This window comes from Oryctolagus cuniculus, chromosome 5, assembly GCF_964237555.1.
Source record: "Oryctolagus cuniculus chromosome 5, mOryCun1.1, whole genome shotgun sequence".
Taxonomy (NCBI): Eukaryota; Metazoa; Chordata; class Mammalia; order Lagomorpha; family Leporidae; genus Oryctolagus; species Oryctolagus cuniculus.
Window position 1 is genome coordinate 24777442 of NC_091436.1, and position 21195 is coordinate 24798636.

Consider the following 21195-nt stretch of genomic DNA (forward strand, 5'->3'; position numbering starts at 1 on the left):
GGGTACAAAAATCTTAAGTTGTCTTGTACTATGTTCTAAGCAATAACCTATATTAACCCAAGTAATATAGTTTAATGGCAAAGAATCGGAAGCATCTGAGAAATGGATAAACTGGTCTTATTCATTCAGTGAAGTAGCACTAAGCAATTAAAAAAGAAAAAGAAAGAACCATTGATAAGACAGGAACACAAATGCAGCTCAACACTGTGTTTAAAAAACCACATAGTAAAGAGTATATGTTGTGTGGCCCCATTTATAGAAAGTTCTAAAACCGGTGAAATAAGTTTGTGGTGGAAAAAAGGAAAGAAAAGGAGATGAAATAGAAAGAACAGTAGTTTCCTCTTGGAGCGAAAGGGAAGCAGGAATTAATGGAGAAGGGGCTCAGGGAACTTCTGGTTGTGATGGAAATTATCTCCATAATGGCTGAACTACACAAGACTCTTCTAATTGTTTTTATTTATTTATTTGACAAGTAGAGTTATAGACAGTGAGAGAGAGAGAGAGAGACAGAGAAAAAGGCCTTCCTTTTCCGTTGGTTCACTCCCCAAATGGCCGCCACAGCTGGCGCTATGCTGATCCAAAGCCAGGAACCAGGAGCTTCTTTCTGGTCTCCAATGCGGGTGCAGGGGCCCAAACACCTGGGCCATCCTCCACTGCCCTCCCGGGCCACAGCAGAGAGCTGGACTGGAAGAGGAGCAACCGGGACTAGAACTCGGCGGCCATATGGGATGCCGGCACCACAGGTGCAGGATTAACCAAGTAGCCACGGCGCTGGCCCCAAGACTCTTCTAATTTTATTTATGATTGTGTGTATTCCATTTCATGTAAAATTTATCTGAGAAAAAAGCATAAGCAAATGGTTAAGTCTGATGAAAGATATGTTGAAGTATTTGGTGGCTAAGTCTAGTAATAATCGTGAAAAAACTGGACAAAGAGATGGACTGGGTAGATGGAAAAATACACAGAGAATTAAAATACAGCAAAAGGTTAAGTGTAGAACCTAGGTGGTGAACATCTGGGGGTATAATTATTTTGTCTTCTCTGTATTTTTGAAAACTTTCATAGTAAAATCTTGGGAAAATAAAACAAATAAACCCAAAGACTTAACAGCAAGGACTTGGGCTTCTAGGAAGATGGAATAGATGTACTCTGTCCTACTCCTCTTGCTAAATCCAACTAAGCAAATACTGGATGTCTCTCTCTCTCTCTCTTTTTTTTTTTTTTTTTTTTTTTTTTAAAGAATTAAAGACTCTGGACTCTGTAGGGCAGAGAGAGAGAGCCCATCAGTCTGGGACCTCACAACCCAGGAAACAACATGGCGCTGTGATGCGCCCTGGTTTTCTGTTTGCCTTATACATCCACATCTACAGCTGAAGTCAGCAACCCCGAATGCCAATGCAGCAGAGATCAAAAATGCCTCAAGAAAAGCCTGCCCCTCTGCAGCCATGGGAATGGGACTGGGGCAGCAGCAAAAGCAAACTTTCAGACAATAACCATCACACACCACAGAGCACATGGTGGCCTTCCACGCTAGCACAGCCCTCCACCCTCACGAGAAGCCAACGAAGAGTCCTAATAGCGCTGGGGAGTGTGAGAGGAAACCAAGTGGGAGCCAGGCCCTTCATGTCTGCCTGCTTGCACTGAAGCACCCGCCACGGTATCAGTGGAGACCACCAGAGGAGCATGGCGGTCTGACCCTTCCCAGCAATAACCAGGTACTTTTTCTTTCCCCCCAGCACTGGGGTGGGATCAAACCACTGTTCATGAGGAACAAGGCCATCTCCACTATGGCGTCAATGGAAGGCCTAACATACAGTATGTCAACAGAGGACAAGCAGGAAACCTGGCTTCTTTCTTCCAGATGGGAATGACAAGGTGGCATCTACTGCTTCCTGCACTGGAATGCCAATCAGAACAGAAGGTTTCAATAAGAAACAATACAAAAATGTCCATGTTTCAGTCAAAACTCACTCAGCATACAAAGAACCAAGAAAATCTCAAACTGAATGAAAAGGGATAATCAATAGATGCCAACTCCTAAAGCCTTATGAGCTCTCCTCCCAACAAGTACGCTTCTTGTGTACATGAGAACCACTCTTAACTTCAGGTGCTATTTGGACAGATGTACCCAGAGTTTTATGGGAAAGTGAACTGAAGACCACAGTTCTGCACTGACTGATTCTGAACATGGTTCCCAACTCTACTTTCAGTCACAAGGCAACAGAGAGAGAGAGATGGGCTGATTTCAAACTAAAAATAAAGATGTAAGTTTTTTTTTTTAAGATTTATTTATTTATTTGAAAGTCAGAGATACAGAGAGAGAGGAAAAGACAGAGACAGACAGACACACACACACCCCCCAATGGTCAGGCTGAAGTCTGGAGCTTCATTTGGGTCTTCCACATGGGTGCAGGGGCCCAAGCACTTGAGCCATTCTCCACTGCTTTCTAGGTGCACTGGTAGGGAGCTGGATGGGAAGTGAAGCAGTCAGGACTTGAACTGGTGTTCATATGAGATGCCAGTGTCACAGGCAGAGGCTTTACCTGCTATGCCACAATTCTGGTCCCAAGACATAAAATTAAGCTGCTGTCTGAGATGCTGCATCCTGTATGAGCACCAGTTTGAGTCCCAGCTGCTCCACTTGCTATCCTACTCCCTGCTAATGCACCTGGGAAGGCAGCAGAGGATGGTCCAAGAACTTAGGACCCTGCCACCTACTGGAGACCTGAATGGAGTTCCAGGCTTCTGGTTTCAGCCTGGCCTACCCCTAGCTGTTGCAGTCATTTGGGGGAGTGAACCAGTGGATGGAAGATCTTTCTTTCTCTCTCTCGTTCTTTCTCTCTATCTCCACAGATCCAGTGCCCTGACACTCTAAAAATTCTGTGTTCCCTCTGAACCAATGAAGCACAGTCTATTTTTCTCCTGAAGATAAAAATACATAAAAAATAATAAATTCCCTAGATGACAGCAAGTGGTAAGTGATATGGGTAATTGATCAGCAAAAAATGAAAGCCTTCATGTTAAAATTCATAGCTGCATAAGAAATTAACTGTCACTGTCTTTCTTTATTGTACATTCACATTTATATCTTAATCTGAACTCTGCAAAGGGCCCGGCCAGTGCCAATGGCCATCGCAGTGTACAGACACTCACATACTCCCTGTATCCATCTGTGGTTTTAAAATTGTTAAGCTATTGTGGTAAACCATCCTTATAAGTTGAAACCATGAGGGCACATTTGGCCAAACTGCCATTGAACTTTTCCTAAATCATGAATGTGAAGGGGACTATCTCCTGCTTTTGAGTAGTATGAGCAGAATATAAACTCTTCTTTTCTCTAGACAGTATGGTGGTGGTAACATTGATACTTCTACAATTTTCCTTTTGAACCAACTTATATTATAATCTTTTTGAGGGGTGGGTGTTTAGGCAAGTGGTTAAGATACTACTTAAGCTATCATTTGCAACACCAGCATCGCCATATCAGATGCCAGTACAAGTCCCAGCTTCTCTGCTTCTGATCCAGCTTCCTGCAGGTCTGTCTGGGAAGACAGCAGAAGATAGTACAAGTGCTTTGGTCCGTGCCACTCACGAGGGAGACTCAGATGAATTCCCGGCTCCTGGTTTCAGTCTGGCCCAGCCCTGACTGTTGCAACCATTTGGAGAGTGAGTCCCACCATCCCCGTGCTTTAAAAAAATAAATAAATCTTTAAAAATGACAACAACAATAAAAAAAAAAAACAGAATCCTAAATCCCATATTGGAGTATCTGGATTTGAAATCCAGCTTTGGCTCCTGACTCCCACTGCCTACTAATGCAGACCCTGGGAGGCAGTGGTGATGACTCAAATAGTGGAGTTCCTGCTGCCCACATGAGATATCTGTATTGAGTTCCCTGTTCCTGGCTACAGCCCAGTCCAGTCCTAGCCATTTTGGGAATTTGGGGAGTGAACCCAGCAGACAGGAACTCTCCCTCTCTTTTTTCTTTTTTTTTTTTTTTATTTATTTATTTTTATTTATTTATTTATTTTTTTTGACAGGCAGAGTGGACAGTGAGAGAGAGAGACAGAGAGAAAGGTCTTCCTTTTGCCGTTGGTTCACCCTCCAATGGCCGCCGCGGCCAGCGCGCTGCGGCCGGCGCACCGCGCTGATCCGATGGCAGGAGCCAGGAGCCAGGTGCTTTTCCTGGTCTCCCATGGGGTGCAGGGCCCAAGCACCTGGGCCATCCTCCACTGCACTCCCTGGCCACAGCAGAGGGCTGGCCTGGAAGAGGGGCAACCGGGACAGAATCCGGCGCCCCGACCGGGACTAGAACCCGGTGTGCCGGCGCCGCAAGGCGGAGGATCAGCCTAGTGAGCCGCGGCGCCGGCCTCTTTTTTCTTTATCTTTCTCTCTCCCTCCCTCCTTTCTTCTTTCCCTCTCTCTCTCTCTCTCTCTCATTCTCTCACTTTCACTCTCTTTCCAGAAAAAAAAATTTGGAATTTTCTATAAATTCTGTCACTATATGTGTAATTATTTTTGAATTTACATGTAGACAAGAACAAATTACCAGGTAAATACTGATAAAAGTTGAAATTTTCTGTTTTCAATGTTAATTTTGATCTACTCACATGTTATCAGAGTGACTATTTCATCAGAACTTTTCTTTTCACACTAAGACCTATATTGCAAAATATACTATATTTTGAAATACAGTCCCTGGATACTTGAATGCAGATATTTTAAATGACAAAGCTCAGTCTCTTAATCCCACTAAACCAAGCTGATACCTCACAGGACTTCCCCGCACCAACTGGTAAGAATCCAGAGAATGTATGCCTGTCTTATCTTTCATTTAAACAGAAATTTATCCGTTAGGCAGTCCCAGTGCAAATGTCACCACATAAGGCTATATGATTATCACATAAGATAAATTATAGGTTTGAATAATCTTCCCTTTGAGATCTGAGAACTGAATGATGGGAATTCTAAGGGAGACTGTATCTGGTTAATATGAGTCTGTGTAGTATTTAATATTTACTAGTTATATAGTCCTTAGATGTCCATTTTTCTCTGCACATAATTACATCAGTCACTTGCAGAGTAACACAAATGTGGCACAGTATTCCACTGTACAAGTTCTATAGCTTAGATATCATTTAGAGAACTTCAGGGAAAGTACCCCTAGTGTTGACTGTGTCTAAGTGGATAACCACTGCTTGAAAAAAGTCGGTGGCAATGTTGGTCTCAACTTTCTTCTAAGTATCCTTAAATATCTGAAAGTTAATCAGAATACACTTTATTTTTTTGACAGGCAGAGTTAGACAGTGAGAGACAGAGAGAAAGGTCTTCCTTCCATTGATTCACCCCCCAAATTGTGGGGAGCAACTCGGACTAGACTAAGTTACTGAAATTAAGACTTATTCTATGCATCTGCTCTCCCACAATATGGCGCTGGGAGAGGAGTAAACAACTTTTACACAGCTGCCTCCAGTTCGACCAATAACCTGCAGGAGCTGATCCTGATTGGAGGAGAGCAGCGTACTCGGCGTGTGGGTAGCAGAGTTGGGATTGGTGGAAGAGGACTATAAAGGAGGAGAGAGACACCATGCACCAGGAACATCTAAGGGGAACATCCAGATAACATCTGAGCAGCCCCCCCGAGGGAGCCTGCCGGCAGTGTGCCGCTCCCCCGCGGAAGTGGGGGAAGTGGCAGGGGGAACCGCCCCTCCACCGAGGTGGAGGGGTCGGCAGCCAACCCAGGAAGGACCAGCAGCAAACCCGGGAAGGGCCGAGCAGACAAAAGAACAGCGCAGGGTCCTGTGTCGCTCCTCCTCGAATGGGGGAGCGACACCAAATGGCTGCCATGGCCGGCGCGCTGCGCCGATCCAAAGCCAGAAGCCAGGTGCTTCCTCCTGGTCTCCCATGCAGGTGCAGGGGCCCAAGCACTTGGGCCATCCTCCACTGCCTTCCCGCGCCACAGCAGAGAGCTGGCCTGGAAGAGGAGCAACCAGGACAGAACCAGCGCCCCAACTGGGACTAGAACCCAGGGTGCCGGCGCCACCGGCGGAGGATTACCCTATTGAGCCACGGCACCGCCCGAGAATATATTTTTAAAACCCAATAATAACAAAAGCAATTAAAGATAAATCATGCGTGGTAAACAATGCTTTATTCACACTCTGCTATGCTAAGTGTACATTTTAAGGAAATGCAAAAACAAGCAAACTGACCTTCCTTTCCTTAAAATACATTTTCTTGGCTATTTTCCTTCTGACTTTGTAATTTGTTATGTTTGTGCAATATTACCACTATAGATTTTTATTTCTATTACAGTTTTAATGTTTTCATTATAATTCTGCCACTTTATCCTTTAAAGACCACTAAACATATTGCAAATAAACATAGAAGAATGCTTAAGATGTAAGTTTATTTCCCACATTTACTTCTCTTCCTCAACTGAAAAACAAATGCCTTAGGATATGTGCTATCACACACAAGGGCATACAAACAATTTCTTGGCACAGCACCAAGTAGGTAATGTGGTCAGAGTGGACTGGGGCTATGAGCTGTCACAGAGGAGAGGGGATCCTGGGTTGGGTGAACTCTCTTCCTTTTGGGGAGTCAGACAAGTGGCTAGAGGAAAGAAAAAGAACAGAGGTCTCAAAATGTATCACATTTATGCAGGAGTACAAGTCAGAAATTCAGAAGCTGCTGAACACATATTTACTGTGATGTAAAAAAAGTAAATAAATGGCTGATGGATGGTGGGAGCCAAGTTTCGCATTGTGGGAGAGAGGGTTGCAAGTAAACAAGGGAGGAAGCTAGAGTGACCAACGTGGCATTGATTAGAGTTGAACACATTTTTTGAACTCATGTTTGGCCAAATAGATATATTGGTAGATGGATAAACTATAGACATGTGTGTATACATGGCTTAGTGTACACACATGTATCTCCCAGCTGTGTTCTCAGAGGGCCTAGAAAGAATAACATGCCAGTAGCAAAGAGCATACCGAAGTGCTTACATCTTGACTTCTAAATAGTCTCCAGTATAAAGGAATCACATCTTATTACAGACATGGCATTTGGGCCATAGAAAATATTAGATTAGGCTTGCACAAATTCACAGTGCCTGAAATTAAGGACATACTTGAAAAATAGAATGATAGGAGCATGTTAAAGGGACACAGGATGGCCAGCGCTGTGGCACAGCAGGCTAAACCATGGCTTGCAGCACCAGTATCCCATATGGGCACTAGTTTGAGTCCCAGCTGCTTCTTTTCTGATCCAGCTGCCTGCTAATACACCTGGAAAGCACAGAGGGACAGCCGAAGTTCTTGAGCCCCTGTACCCATATGGGAGACCGAGAAGAATCTCTAGGCTCCTGGCATCAGCCTGGCCCAGCCCCAGTTTTTGCAGCCATGTGGGAAGTGAACCAACAGATGGAAGATCTCTCTCTGTCTCTTGTTCTCTCGCTCTATAGCTCTGCTTTCAAATAAATTAATTAATTTAAAAGGGGTGGGAGGTGGAAACAAAGAGTCAATTCAAAGAGTTCCCAAAGGCCAAAGCTGGAACAATCTGAACAACAAAATAAGTAATACAGTATTAGATTATAACCCAGAGTAGGAAATCAATATCTATGAGTCTATACTTATATAAGTAAATATTGAATAAATAAATACACATGGAAAAAGACAGAAATCCACACAAAAGAATTTCAAAGAATTTGTGTAAATACTCCCCTCACAAAGAGAAGCTTGAACTCCCCACTACAGAAATGTCAGCCATACACAGTGATTTCCTTCCAGAATACATTACATGAAGAAGGAAGGAAGCAGAGCAGAAGGCTGACAAACACCACCTCCGTCAGGGGCTCATGGTTAACATCAACAGGGATCAGCTGTGTTGACAGTGGGTACCCTTGATAGGCTGTTATGAGAATGATACTTCACAACCCACAACCCCACGGTGCCCAAGACAACAACAGACAAAACCAAACTGAGGAAACAAAAATACCTAACTAGTACATCTGAAAAATGTCCAGATCATTAGAAACAAATCTGAGAAACTATTAGAATAGGAAAGCAAGGAGACATGAGCACTAAATGTAATGTGGCGGGACTGTTGTTACAGGTTAACCTGTCACCTGGGACACCTGCACTCCATGGAGGATGGCCAGCACTCTGTTTCCAATCCAGTTTCCTGGAAGGCAGGAAATGATGGCCCAAATACTTGAGCCCCTGCCATGCAAGTGGGAGATCCAGATGGAGCTCTTGGCTTGTGGCTTTGGTCTGGCCTAGCCCTGGCTGTTGCCAGCACTTGGGAAGTGAATCAGCGGATGAAATTTCTCTCTCCCTCTCTCTCACTCACCTTTCAAAAAAGTCACTAAATATTTTACAGAAAAAAATGTAATTTGGTTTCCTGAATGGAATCCTGGAATAAGAAAAGAAACTAGGAAGAATTTAGTAAAATCCTAAGAAATTGGGGCCAGCGCTGTGGCGTAATGGGTAAAGCTGCTGCCTGCAGTGCCAACATCCCATATGGGCACCGGTTTGAGACCTGGCTGCTCCACTTCCCATCCAGCTCTCTGCTATGGCCTGGGAAAGCAGTAGAAGATGGCCCAAGTGCTTGGGCCCCTGCACCTGCGTGGGAGACCCAGAAGAAGCTCCTGGCTCTTGGCTTCGGATCGGCGCAGCTCCGGCTGTTGCGGCCAATTGGGGAGTGAACCAGTGGATGGAAGACAGACTCTCTCTCTCTCTCTCTCTCTGCCTCTCTTTCTCTCTTTGTGCAACTCTGGCTTTCAAATAAATAAATAAATCTTTTAAAAAAAATCCTAAGAAATTGTGGAGTTCATCTAATAATAATGTAAAATGATTGTTCCTTTATTATAACAAATGCATCATTGACACAAGATATTTAACAACAGGAGAAACTAAACAAGGAGTATCTGAACATTCTCTATACTATCTTTTCAACTTTTCTGAAAATCTAAAACACTCCAAAAAGAGAGTATTTCACAATGTGGCATTAGCTGGCATGGGGGATGGGGGGCAAAGGGTGAAGATTTTGGAGATTCTCCCGGCACAGGGCACTGTACTCTGAGTCCTTGAGGACATTGACTTTTATCAGAAGGAAAGATTTCTGTTCAAAGAAATTTTAGAAAGTAATATGGGGACCGGCGCTGTGGCATAGCAGGATAAGCTGCCACCTGCAGTGCCAGCATCCCATACGGGCACCGGTTCAAGACCTGGCTGCTCCACTTCCAATCCAGATCTCTGCTGTGGCCTGGGAAAGCAGTAGAAGATGGCCCAAGTCCTTAGGCCCCTGTACCCACGTGGGAAACCTGGAAGAAGCTCCTGGCTCCTGGCTTCGGATTGGCCCAGCTCTGGCCGTTGCAGCCAATTGGGGAGTGAACCAGTGGATGGAAGACCTCTCTCTCTGTCTCTACTTCTCTCTGTAACTCTTTCAAATAAATAAAATAAATCTTTAAAAAAAAAAAAAAAGAAAAGAAAAAGAAGCTCCCGGCTCCTGGCTTCAGATCAGTGCAGCTCTGGCCATTGAAGCCAACTGGGGAGTGAACCAGCAGATGGAAGATTTTCTCTCTCTCTCTGCCTCTCCTTCTCTCTGTAACTCCTTCAAATAAATAAATAAATCTTTAAAAAAAATAAAGTAGTATGATTCAAAGCTGCTCATCTTTTTCTCCAAAATCTCCCCTTAATAAGAAAAATTTTCAGTTCCCAAAATTTTATCACCAAGAGAACATCTACAGGACATCAAATTACTATTTCAACACTTTTTATTTTTTATTATTTTTTTTTTTAGAATTTATTATTTATTTATTTATCAGAGTTACACAGAGAGGGGAGAGGCAGAGAGAGAGGTCTTCCATCAGCTGGTTCATTCCCAAGATGACCGCAATGGCCGGAGCTGTGCTGATCAGAAGTCAGGAGCCAGGAGCTTCTTCCAGGTCTCCCACATGGGTGCAGGAGCCCAAGCACTTGGGCCATCTTCTACTGCTTTCCCAGACCACAGCAGAGAGCTGGATCAGAAGAGGAGCAGCTGGGATTAGAACCGGCGCCCATATGGGATGCCAGCACTGCAGACCAGGGTGTTAACCTATTGTGCCACAGCGCCGGCCCCTATTTCAACACTTTTTAGTGCATGGCAGACCCAAATAAAATGGCCTTCAACATCTCATAAAAGGGTAGGCAATGGGCCCAGTTGCAGATGGCATCAGGGAGTTTCATCCACAGTCACTGTGAGACTACACAGAGAGAGGGGATTCCAAACTTACTGCACAGCACAGTCATGCACACACACAGGCCCTCTGCTGTACTGCCAACAGAGGAACCAAACCGAGCATGAAAAGGTTCCGTGTACTTTATTTTTTAATCAGTGAAGTGTTTTCAATAATCTTATTGGGAAACTAGATGTCATTTAAAGGGATGAATTTTTTTTTAATTTTCAATGTATGCATATGAAAAAGAGAATGGGGAGGAGGCAGAGACTAAGAGAAATCTCCCATCCATTGGTTCACTTCCCAAATGCTAAGGTCCCTGGGCAAGGCTGAAACCAATAGCTGGGAACTCAAGTAGATGGGAGTAAAGTATTTGGGCCATCACCTGCTGCCCATAGGGTATGCACTAGCAGGAAGCTAGAATCAGGAGTGGAGTTGGAACTTGAATCCAGGCATTCTTATATGGGATGCAGCCAACTGAAGCATCATCTTAACTGCTCACCAAAAGCCAGCCCCACATAGGACTAAAATTTACTACATAACAATTGAGGATATATTTCCAAACTCATCCTTTATTCCCTTGAACTAATGAGGGTGGAAGAAGAATGGAAAAATTTAGAAACAGATTATCCCATAACTCCTGCTTGTGTGAAGGTCCAGTGAGTGGCACCTGGTCATGAATTATTCACTGACCTGCCCTGGGGTTCATTCTCTCCTGAATGCTGAGGTCATTGAATACTTTATAAGTAGCACAAATAACAGGGGTTAATATTTAGGGAGTATGCACTGCGTGTCAGGCACTGTGCAAAGTATTCTGCCTGCATTAGCTCATGCTAATTTTTACAATAGTTCCAAGACAGGTACCATTATTAATCCCATGTCCGAGATGAGAAGACAAGACTTACTAAGATTGAGCACCTAACCCAGTATCTGACATATGTGTATGTGTTTATTTATCCACAAAGATTAAATATTTTTTGAGTAAATAGTGGATGAACAAGTGAACATCAAGCAAGTAGCAGAGCTTGGATTAGAAATCACATTCTGGGGCCTGGTGGCATAACAGGTAAAGCTGCTGCCTACAATGCTGGCATCCCACACGGGCACCAGTCTGAGTCCTGGCTGCTCAACTTCCAATCCAACTCCCTGCTCATGTACCTGGGAAAGCAGTGGGAGATGGCCCAACGTCCCTGCACCCATGTGGGAGACCTGGATAGAGTTTCAGGCTCCTGGTTTTGGCCTGGCACAGAAATGGCTGTTGTGGCCATTTGAGGAGTGAACCAGCAGATGGAGGATCTCTCTTTCTCTGTCTCTCCCCCTCCCTCTGTAACTCTGCCTTTCAAATAAATAAATATATCTTTAGAAATCACATCTGCCTTCCTGTAAAAAACGGCCCTCTTTACCACAAGGCCAGCTTTAATTCAGAGTTTTGAACTCATGCTATTTGGGCCAGTATGATGGGGGTGGGGTGGGGGGGAGAGATGATTCTTGCTCTTAAAGCACTCAAAGCATGGTTGGGGAAGAGGCCATTATCATAGTTACTGATAAACTCAAGAACAAAGATGGAAGCCCAAGTAGCCCAGGGGAGGGAAACACAAACTCCGGAATATGTCCCAGGGAGTGGGAGACTTGAACTGGAACCATAAAGATGAGTATACTACCAGGTGGAACTTAAAAAGAGAATGGTCCACAAATGAACAAATCAAGCACAGCTGACCTTTTAAAGTAACGCTGAGAAAAACTTCTTATCATAGTGCTGTGCTCATAATACACACGAGACATATCTACAAAAATAATTTTTAAAGGCAAAAAGTCACATCCTTGAATATATAGTACAGTAAATGTGAAATGCTTAAAAAGGAACTAAATTATAATTAAGTATTTTTGGGGACTGGCACTGTGGCACAGCAGGTTACAGCCCCACCTGCAGTGCCTGCATCCCATATGGGTGCCAGTTCGAGTCTTGGCTGCCCTCTTCCAATCCAGCTCTCTACTATGGCCTGGGAAAGCAGTAGAAGATGGCCCAAGTCCTTGGGCCCCTGCACCCACATGGGAGACCTGGAAGAAGCTCCTGGCTCCTGGCTTCGGATTGGCCCATCTCCGGCCATTGCAGCCAATTGGGGAGAGAACCAGCGGATGGAAGACTTCTCTCGCTCTCTGCCTCTCCCTCTGCCTTTCTTCTGTGTAACTCTTTCAACTAAATAAATCAATCTTTTAAAAATATCGTGGAGCATTTACAAAAAAATTTGAGGTATAATATAATATACGTGATACACACTATCATATACACAATAATTTGGTACAGGCATCCACCATCCAGACCAAGGTATTGACCACTGCCAAGCCTCATAAAACTTCCTGTGCTTCTTCCCAATTGGTACCCACCCCTCTCCTCCACCCTCCCAGATAACCACTGCTGCATCATTGTTGGTTAGTTTTACTGCTCTTGAAATTCAACTCAGTGGATTCAACAACATATTTTTGTGTGTCTTTCAATGTACATTATGTCTATGAAATTCAGTCACAGAGCTTATTGTAGTACATGAGCATTTCAAAGCAAATCAACCTAATTTCAAAATCAAAACACCCCATTTAGCAAGGTCTCAGATGATAGAGTACTTGAAAATGATGAGCTTATTTAAACCTCTCATTTTGGGGAAGGATAGCTTTACCACTTTCTTTACCTGGAAAATGAAAATACTATCTCCTTTCACTTACTATGTTTCTGAGATAACTAATAATCTACCTCCCTACCATCTATTGAGGTTGACCCAAAGCTTAAGCAAGATTAAAAGTGGAGAAGTAGTTTATTTTCTGTAAATAATGACACCTTTATATGCTTTCTTATTTGAGAGGCATAGAGATGGGGGAGAGACAAAAAAAAAAAAAATGGAAGAGTTTCCATCTTCTGTTCATTCCTCAAATACCCACAAAGTCAGGCCGGGCCAAAGTCAGGAGCCAGGAATTCAATCAAAGCCTCCCTCATGAGGGGCAGGGACCTAACTTCTTGAGCCAGCTGCCTCTCAGGGTACACATAAGCTGGAACTGAAGTAAAGTTAATCTAGAACCAGACACCCTGGTGTGGGATGCAGGCATCCTAGGTGGCATCTTAGCCATTAGGCCAAATGTCTGCCCATATATAGTCTTCCTATGCACATTATAGCATGCAGTTCTGAGCACTTTATATTACAAAAGCACTGCATACAGTGTTTTCCATTGTGGAAACAATCATGTAGAATACAGAAGTTCACATTATTCTACATAAATGAATGCCCTCAATATGAGAACGTGTAAACCTAAGAAGATTGTATGCTTTTGAAATTGTTAACTTGCCGGCTGGAGCTGTGGTGTATTGGGTAAAGCTGCCGCCTGCAGTGCCGGCATCCTATATGGGCACCAGATCGAGTCCCAGCTGCTCCACTTCCAATCCAGTTCTCTGTTATGGCCTGGGAAAGCAATGGAAGATGGCCCAACTCCCTGGGTCCCTGCTCCCAGGTGAAGACCTGGAAGAAGCTCCTGGCTTCTAATCAGCACAGCTCCAGCCACTGCGGCCAGTTTGGGAGTGAACCAGCAGAAGGAAGAGCTCTCCCTCTCTCTACCTCTCCTTCTCTCTCTCCGTGTAACTCTAATTTTCAAATAAATAATAAAATAAATCTAAAAAAAAAAAAAAGAAAAAGGAAATGTTAACTTGGTGGCAGAGCAAAAGTCTAGATTATCTGATTCCTCTGTCAAGGCTATTCCCCCTCTACCAGGCTGTCTTCATGGGACTGATAGTTAAACTCATAGAGAACCAGCAGCACCTCCTAGCAACTCTAAAATAGCAGTAAGAATCTGTAAAACAAAAAGCAAAGACATTGCACAATCAGGACAGGCAATAAATCTAGTTTATTGTTCTGGGGTTGTGACCACACAATTGGGATGGTGAACTGAAAGCCAAGAAGAGATCTGGATCCCAAATCCAACTGTGCTACTTAACTAGCCCTGTGACCTTAAGACCCCATTTTTTTTTTTTTTATTGCTGAAATTAGGAGAGTAGGTTAAATGATCTCTCAGCTCCTTTCCAACTGTAAAAATTCTATGATTCTTCACACTGCTGTATGATGGATATATCTATCTTACAGGTCACATTAAGAGCTGTTGGAAGTGCCTTATGAAAATTGCCTCATGGCCGGCACCGCGGCTCACTTGGCTAATCCTCCACCTGCAGCGCTAGCACCTCGGGTTCTAGGCCCAGTCGGGGCGCCGGATTCTGTCCCAGTTGCCCCTCTTCCAGTCCAGCTCTCTGCTGTGGCCCGGGAGGGCAGTGGAGGATGGCCCAAGCCCTGCACCTGCATGGGAGACCAGGAGGAAGCACCTGGCTCCTGGCTTCAGATCGCACAGCGCGCCAGCCATAGCGGCCATTTGAGGGGTGAACCAACGGAAGGAAGACCTTTCTCTCTGTCTCTCTCTCTCTCTCACTGTCTAACTCTGTCAAAAAAAAAAAAAAAGAAAAGAAAAAAAAAGAAAATTCCCTCAGTACCGAAACCCTGTATGGTAGGTGCTATTAACATATTCAGAATTTGAAGTCCAGTGAGATCAAGCATCTTGTCCAAGCTCACACAGCTGGTAAGTAGGACACAAACTCAGGTAATTTACTTCCAGAGTGTCCTGTGTACAAAATGAGAGGAAGGTAATGGGTAGAAGTAGATCTCTATTTCATGACAATGTAACAATTATCTTAATGAGTAATAATTCAATTTATTCTAGCCAGTTGTGCAGACTGATCTGAAGAGTGAAGACAAGCGGTGTTTTCTCTCTAAAATAATGCTCAGTATCATCACAGTCAATGTCATACTGGTTGCAGACAAAGTATATTTTTTGCTTTTTATTGACTGTAGTCACTTGATGGTTTAGAATCCTCAATTACTGTAATATTAATTTTAGAAGATTGATACCATCAATTTTTAAACTTGTTTTTCTAACAGAGGCTGCCATTATTTTTAAACCCCCAAAGGGAAAAGCTACTAAAGACTTCCATCTGCCTTGCATGCACTAACAGAGAATTCCAGAGTTTAAACTCACAGCCACCAGGCCTACAGAACGAGAATGTTTGTGCAGCTGGATGACATCCTGATTCACTGAACAACATCCCCTAGACTTGCTACAGGATATTTAACAGATTAAAAAGGTTGCTCAAGTCCGAGGTTTAAAGAAATTCTCATTAAGAAAGGGGTCACTTTGTAAATGGAAAATCCATTTTAATGTAAACAAATGCATTTTAAGTATTGAATACCACTGTTATCACCATAGGCGAAGGGTGCTCTTCATGAACACATATGATGGCTTGACTTAGAAATAACAAGAAGATTGCTGCAAGGATAAAAACAAGACAGGAAAAACTCTCTACCTTGCTCCCCTTAGATGCTAGTCATTTCCCACAACAACTCCAGAGTCTGTGGTGGGAGCAGGTCACGGTACGTGGAGTGTGTGCTGTGTTTCGGAGAAACATTCAGTGTCTCCCCAGTGGACAATGAATCAAGTGAGAGGGAACTTCATCTCCTCCATGTTAGAATAATGATCACCCTGTTTATGCTCAGCAAACACAGGGGGATGAAATTTGAGGGGAGAAGCTGGCAGGCCGTCTATATAAACTGCAAAATAAAATCCAAGGAAATATCTTTAAGTAAGTGACTAAGTTTTGCTTCAGACAAAATTGTGAAAAATATCCCACAGAGGACAAAGGTATCAGAAATACTATTAAAATAGCACACTGAATCTGAACCAAGATCTTTAAGTCTAAATGCTCAAGGAAAAATGAGAGCCCTGAGAATCTGTACATACTGTGACTCTCCCAGTCACTACGTCCAACAGTCCACCAAGTCCCTAACTAAGCCTGGTATCAGTGGACAGACTGGTAGCCACACACGGGATTCTAACCTGTTTCTCCAAGGCAGAGATGAAATCTTCAGGCACACACAATAGAATATATGATGTTGGGAGACAAATCCCACATCAGTGAATTCTGTCAGTCAGTCATACAGGTGTCACCAGGACAATGAGCCCTGTACCCTGATGGAAAAGATGAATGGATTTGAGGACACTGCAGACAAAGAAAAGGATGCCAGCGCCAAGCAACAGGTTAAACTGCTCTGAGATGTCTGAGTTCTGCTTTGAGTCTCAGCTACTCCACTTCCAATCCTTTTCCTGCTAATGTGCCTGGGAAAGCAGCAGATGGTGCCCCAAGTACCCCTGCCACCCACGTGGGAGACCTGAAATGGAGTTCCTGGCTCCAGGCTTCAGCCTGGCCCAGTCCTGGATGCTGCAACCATTTGAGTAAACCAGCAGATAGAAGATGTCTCTCTATCTATGTGGGGTTTAGGTATATGTGTGAGTGTGTGTGTGTTACTATGTTTTTCAAATAAATAAATAAATGAAGCAATAATTTTTTAAAAGAGAAGGGTACTAGAGAAGTCATAGGGAACTCTGCAAGAGCATGGTAAGATGTCAAGAGGAGAGAAGACTTGGAGGAAAGACCTTTAGTTCAGACACCATGAACTTCAGGTGTTGGCAGAACATTCGGGGAAGATGTCCAACAGCCAGCAATGTATTACTGGCATACTAACAAGAGGTTGGAGTTAAGTTTATTTGGTGGAATCTTCCAAACAAAAGCAGCTGTGGAGGGCCAGGGGAAACTCTGAGAGAAGGATTACACTTAGGAGCAAGTGGGCTTTGCGCAACAAAGAACCTTGAACTTTTTTGGCACTGAGAATGATCAAGTCAAGGAAAAAGATTTGTTAGCTCTTTGTCTTAAATTCATCACAAAATGTGAAGGACATTCAGGCACGTTTAGGGGCCAAGGAGAAGGAGCCTGCAGGGAGGGGAAAGTTGAAGATGCAGGAGAGGAGGGCTGAAGAACCACACCAGCCAGGAGGCCAGACCAGCAGCATGGTGACTGCGTGGGGACTGAAGTCCCTTGTAACAGCAAAACATGCGGGGGACAGGGAAGGCCTGAATGTCATCTGGTGAATATGAAGAGGTGAGCAGGAAGCTGGGAAAAGACTGCAGCAAAGACACATAAAGGAGCACTCAGCAGGCTGGCATGTGCTTCAAATGAGGTTGGGCACAAAACTAAACAAAACAGGTGGGAAACAGCACTGGGGAGCTGACAGAATGACAATGCTGCCCACGCCAGCAGGGGCAGAGGAAAACACAGCCTCCACTAAAGAAGCCAGGCTGCCAAAAAGAGTTGGGTTCTAGACAAACTAAGGAAGATGAGGAGTTAGCAGGACAAAAAAAGATGAGGATAGGTGCTGGTGTTTTGGTGCAATGGGTTGAACCTCTGATTGAAACTATTTGTCCTCAGTGAAGTGTCTTTTAGTTGTATCCTAAGCAGCAACTGTGTGTTCTCCTGAAATATGTGTCAGTAGTGCCTTTGCCATTCTTATGTATGTCAGACCTCCTTCCTGCTAGCTTTGATCGTTTTCCAGTTTCAAACTCTAGTGTGTGTTATGTTATCTCGCAAACTACGTGGAATGCTACAGGAGGGTTCTTTTGGAAGCAGTTTTCTCTGTGTGAAAAATCTAAAGGTCTGCTCAAATAAACTGTAGCCTTGCCAGGCCAGGCTGTGCCAGGGATTGCCACACATTTATCCATGACTTAATTGTTCTTTTTGTGAATCTTAATGAAGGACCCTCTGTGACCTAGGTACGGTATGGGGACATTGCCAGGAATGAAACCCATTTTGTCCTTGTCTGTAAAGGAATACTAATCCAGTGGCAACACTGATTATTTTTTTTTTTTTCATATATTGGAAGAGGCAGTCTTTTTTATCTCTACTCACTTAATAACAATAATAATTAAAAGCCACTCTTGTGGCTTCTGGAAGAGATGGTGAATTGCAAAAAGCTATTTCTGAGGTTTGGTTACAGGGTCTTCCTTACCATTCTAGTACACATTTGAAGTTCATTCCTTCAGGCCAGTACTGAAAAGCCGAATAAAAGTGATATCAGAAAAGAATTTGGAGGAACCTAGTTGGCTGGATGGTGCCCTGACTGCATTCAGAGGCTGGCCCACGTGGTGTTATCCCAAGTCCTGCTGCTACAACTCATTTTCTGGAATGTTTGCTTGACACACATGACATTTAAAGGAAAGAAACCAAACACACCATCTTGCAAGTGGGATATCCTCGTTGATTCTGTTGCAGAGAAAAGAAAGCAACACTAAATGGATCATTATTATAAAATTACTTTTAAAAAAAAAACCTGTGGGATTGGTTCTCTCTAGAGAATTAGGTGTGCAAACTAAGGAATGTTAATCCTTTGCTTTTCAGTGACTTAAATGGCCTCCTGTTGAATTTAGACAGGGGTTTCTACCTTTTAGGCAATGTTCAGAAAGCACTGAATAAGTCCCTTTAGGCCAGTCTCCTCAAGGCACACACCAACAGAGTCGGATGACACTTACACAACTCACCACAAAAGCATCCATTTTTAGGAAGAAAATGGCTTGTTTTAATTCTCTAGCTATTTGGCACCCTTGTAGGACTCAGTGTATGAATAAAAAATAAGTAGTTATTTTAAGCATAAGCACAGACCTGTGAGGACTGCAAAGAAAAAACATGGGCTTGGAACCAGCACTGTGGCGTGTCATCCATATGGGAGCCGGTTCAAGTGCCCGCTGTTCCACTTATGATCCAGCTCCCTACTAATGTGCATAGCAAAAGGGGTGGAAGATGGCCCAAGTCCCTGGACCCCTGCATCCATGTGGGAGACCCAGAAGAAGCTCCTGGCTCCTGGCTTCAGCTGGGCCCAGCTCTGGCTGTTGAGGCCATCTGGGAATGAACCAGCAGATGGAAGAGCGTGCTCACTCGCTCACGCACGCTCTCTCTATCTCTGCCTTTCAAATAAATAAATCTTTAAATAATTTTATTTAAATAAATAAATCTTTAAAACAATCCATCAATCAAACAAAACATGGGCTTCCAGGACCAGACAGACTTGAATTTAAGGATCTGTTCCTCGACTTCCTAGCTTTTAACCCTAGGCCAGTAATTCAACCTTTCAGAGTCAGAATAACGGGGTAATACAACTTACCATTTGGGTTATGACTAGGGTTCATGGAGATAATACAAGTGGATGCAAGATAATTCAAGCAAGTGGAGAAAGCACTGAAAAAAGGGTTTTAGGAAATAAAAAGAGTGTGGATTAATTAAGATCTAGAAAGGCAGCAAAATTTCTTTGAAAGATATTTTTCTGCTTTCCTAGAGGTCTCCAGGAAAACAAAAAGACTCCATAAAATAGATTCCTGAATACCCACCCAAACTAGATAACTGCACTCACTGCTGTCTCAAGACAATTGCTGGGCGCCACTGAGATCAGCTAACACTCAACAGAAAGCATCACTCCCTCCGAACAGAAATGCCCTGGATTAAGGAAAGAAGGCTGATGGATGTCACCGACAAGAATGGAGGAGGGCACAGCTAAGAAATGGATCTGGCCTGGAGGTTCAGCTGGGAGCTCGCTGAATTCCTTTTTATTTTAGTACCTAGGGAAAAAAAAATTTTTAAACGCAAAACCTAAAACTATCACATTCAAAATATTGGTTGCTTACATGGTTAAGACAACACTTAAGGAAAAATGTCAAAAAATCTGATTAGGAACTGTCTATGGCCAGTCAGATAGAAGTTGTTGTTGCTTTTGGTTTTTGAGAAGCCTGGACTTGCTAGAATAGTCAAACACAGGAAGTTACATTTTACTTTGGTTTCCAAATGTGCCCCATGTCAAAACCTAAAGAGAGAGAGAGAGAGAGAAAGTTACTTTGCATTGTCCCACTAATGCGGGACACTTTTTACAGCGCAGATAATGAAGACCTGAAGGATTCTCGTTATGAGAATCTGCATGCATTGGCTGGCTACAAAATCATTATTAAAGTGACTTGGTTTTCATCCCTCCCTCTTTAAGGTCTAACAAGAACCTTGCACTCCCCACTCCACCCAACCCTAGAGCGGAGTATCCAGCAACAAAAACAAGGTTGCACTAGTTCTGCAAAACCACAAGCAATTATTTATGAAATCCTTAGAGTCATTCCCATTGTGTGTAGTAAGACTTCCCTTTTAGGCCTTAGGATATTAAGTTTTGAATCTGAAATAGGGTCTCGGATCCAAGTGAAGTGTTCTGACTTGGAAGAACATCAACCTTCTGTGACTTTTGACCTTCCTTAGGTTGAGTGCTCAGCATATCCTAATCTGAAAAATGCCTTAAAGACCAAAATGACAAGGTCGTAACTAATGGGTGTGGGGATTTGGCTAAGGGGTTCTGTGCACTCCCACACCCACGTCCGCCCCATCTTTCTCTGGATTCAGATCACTGCCTGAAGGAGTTGGGTTTTGCACACAGCGTTTTGGGAATACTTTGAATCTCAGCCATCTCAAGGTCGAACATCCATCTAGGAAATGCCTAGTCCAAGAAATGCCTATAAACTTAAATAATTCCTAAGCTTACTGGAGAGTTTTAAATTATTTTATAAAAGGACCTAAGAATGATAGATTCTGATGCACCCAGATCTTACTTGCATACTTAAACAGCCTGAGAGGCCTGTTCCATTTAAAGTCAGGAATTATGAACCTAAAGGAGGTGGGTGTGCTTTTGAAGCCCCACCTCCCTGTTTTGTGACAAGGTAAGTCATCCACGCAAACCATCCATCCAAGGTAAGAGCTTGCAGGAAAGTTAACAAGAGACAGGAGAAGCCATCACTGACAGCCTGCATGGTGTTTTACCCTGCGTACTGGCTGGGATACAAATGTGGTTCGTCACACATGAATCTCCTGTGAACTGCCAACCCGCCTCGGTGAGGCTGCTCTAGTCTCTGGCAAGCGCATTCTTGCTCTGGCTTTACTTTGACAGGTGTTTAAACACCATCTTTCTCCAGCATCCCTATTCATTTTCTTTCCTATTTTAGCAGCGCTTTGTGAAGAGACACGTCCCTCTGCTGGTATCAAGCAC

The 21195-nt window shown here is 43.6% G+C and overlaps 1 protein-coding gene across 10 annotated transcripts in view; it reads right to left on the reverse strand.

Moving 5' to 3' along the window:
• The window catches only part of PHACTR2 (phosphatase and actin regulator 2), a 321121-nt gene that overhangs the window by 104593 nt on the left and 195333 nt on the right, over positions 1 to 21195 (reverse strand). The gene's annotated exons all lie outside the window — the stretch shown is intronic.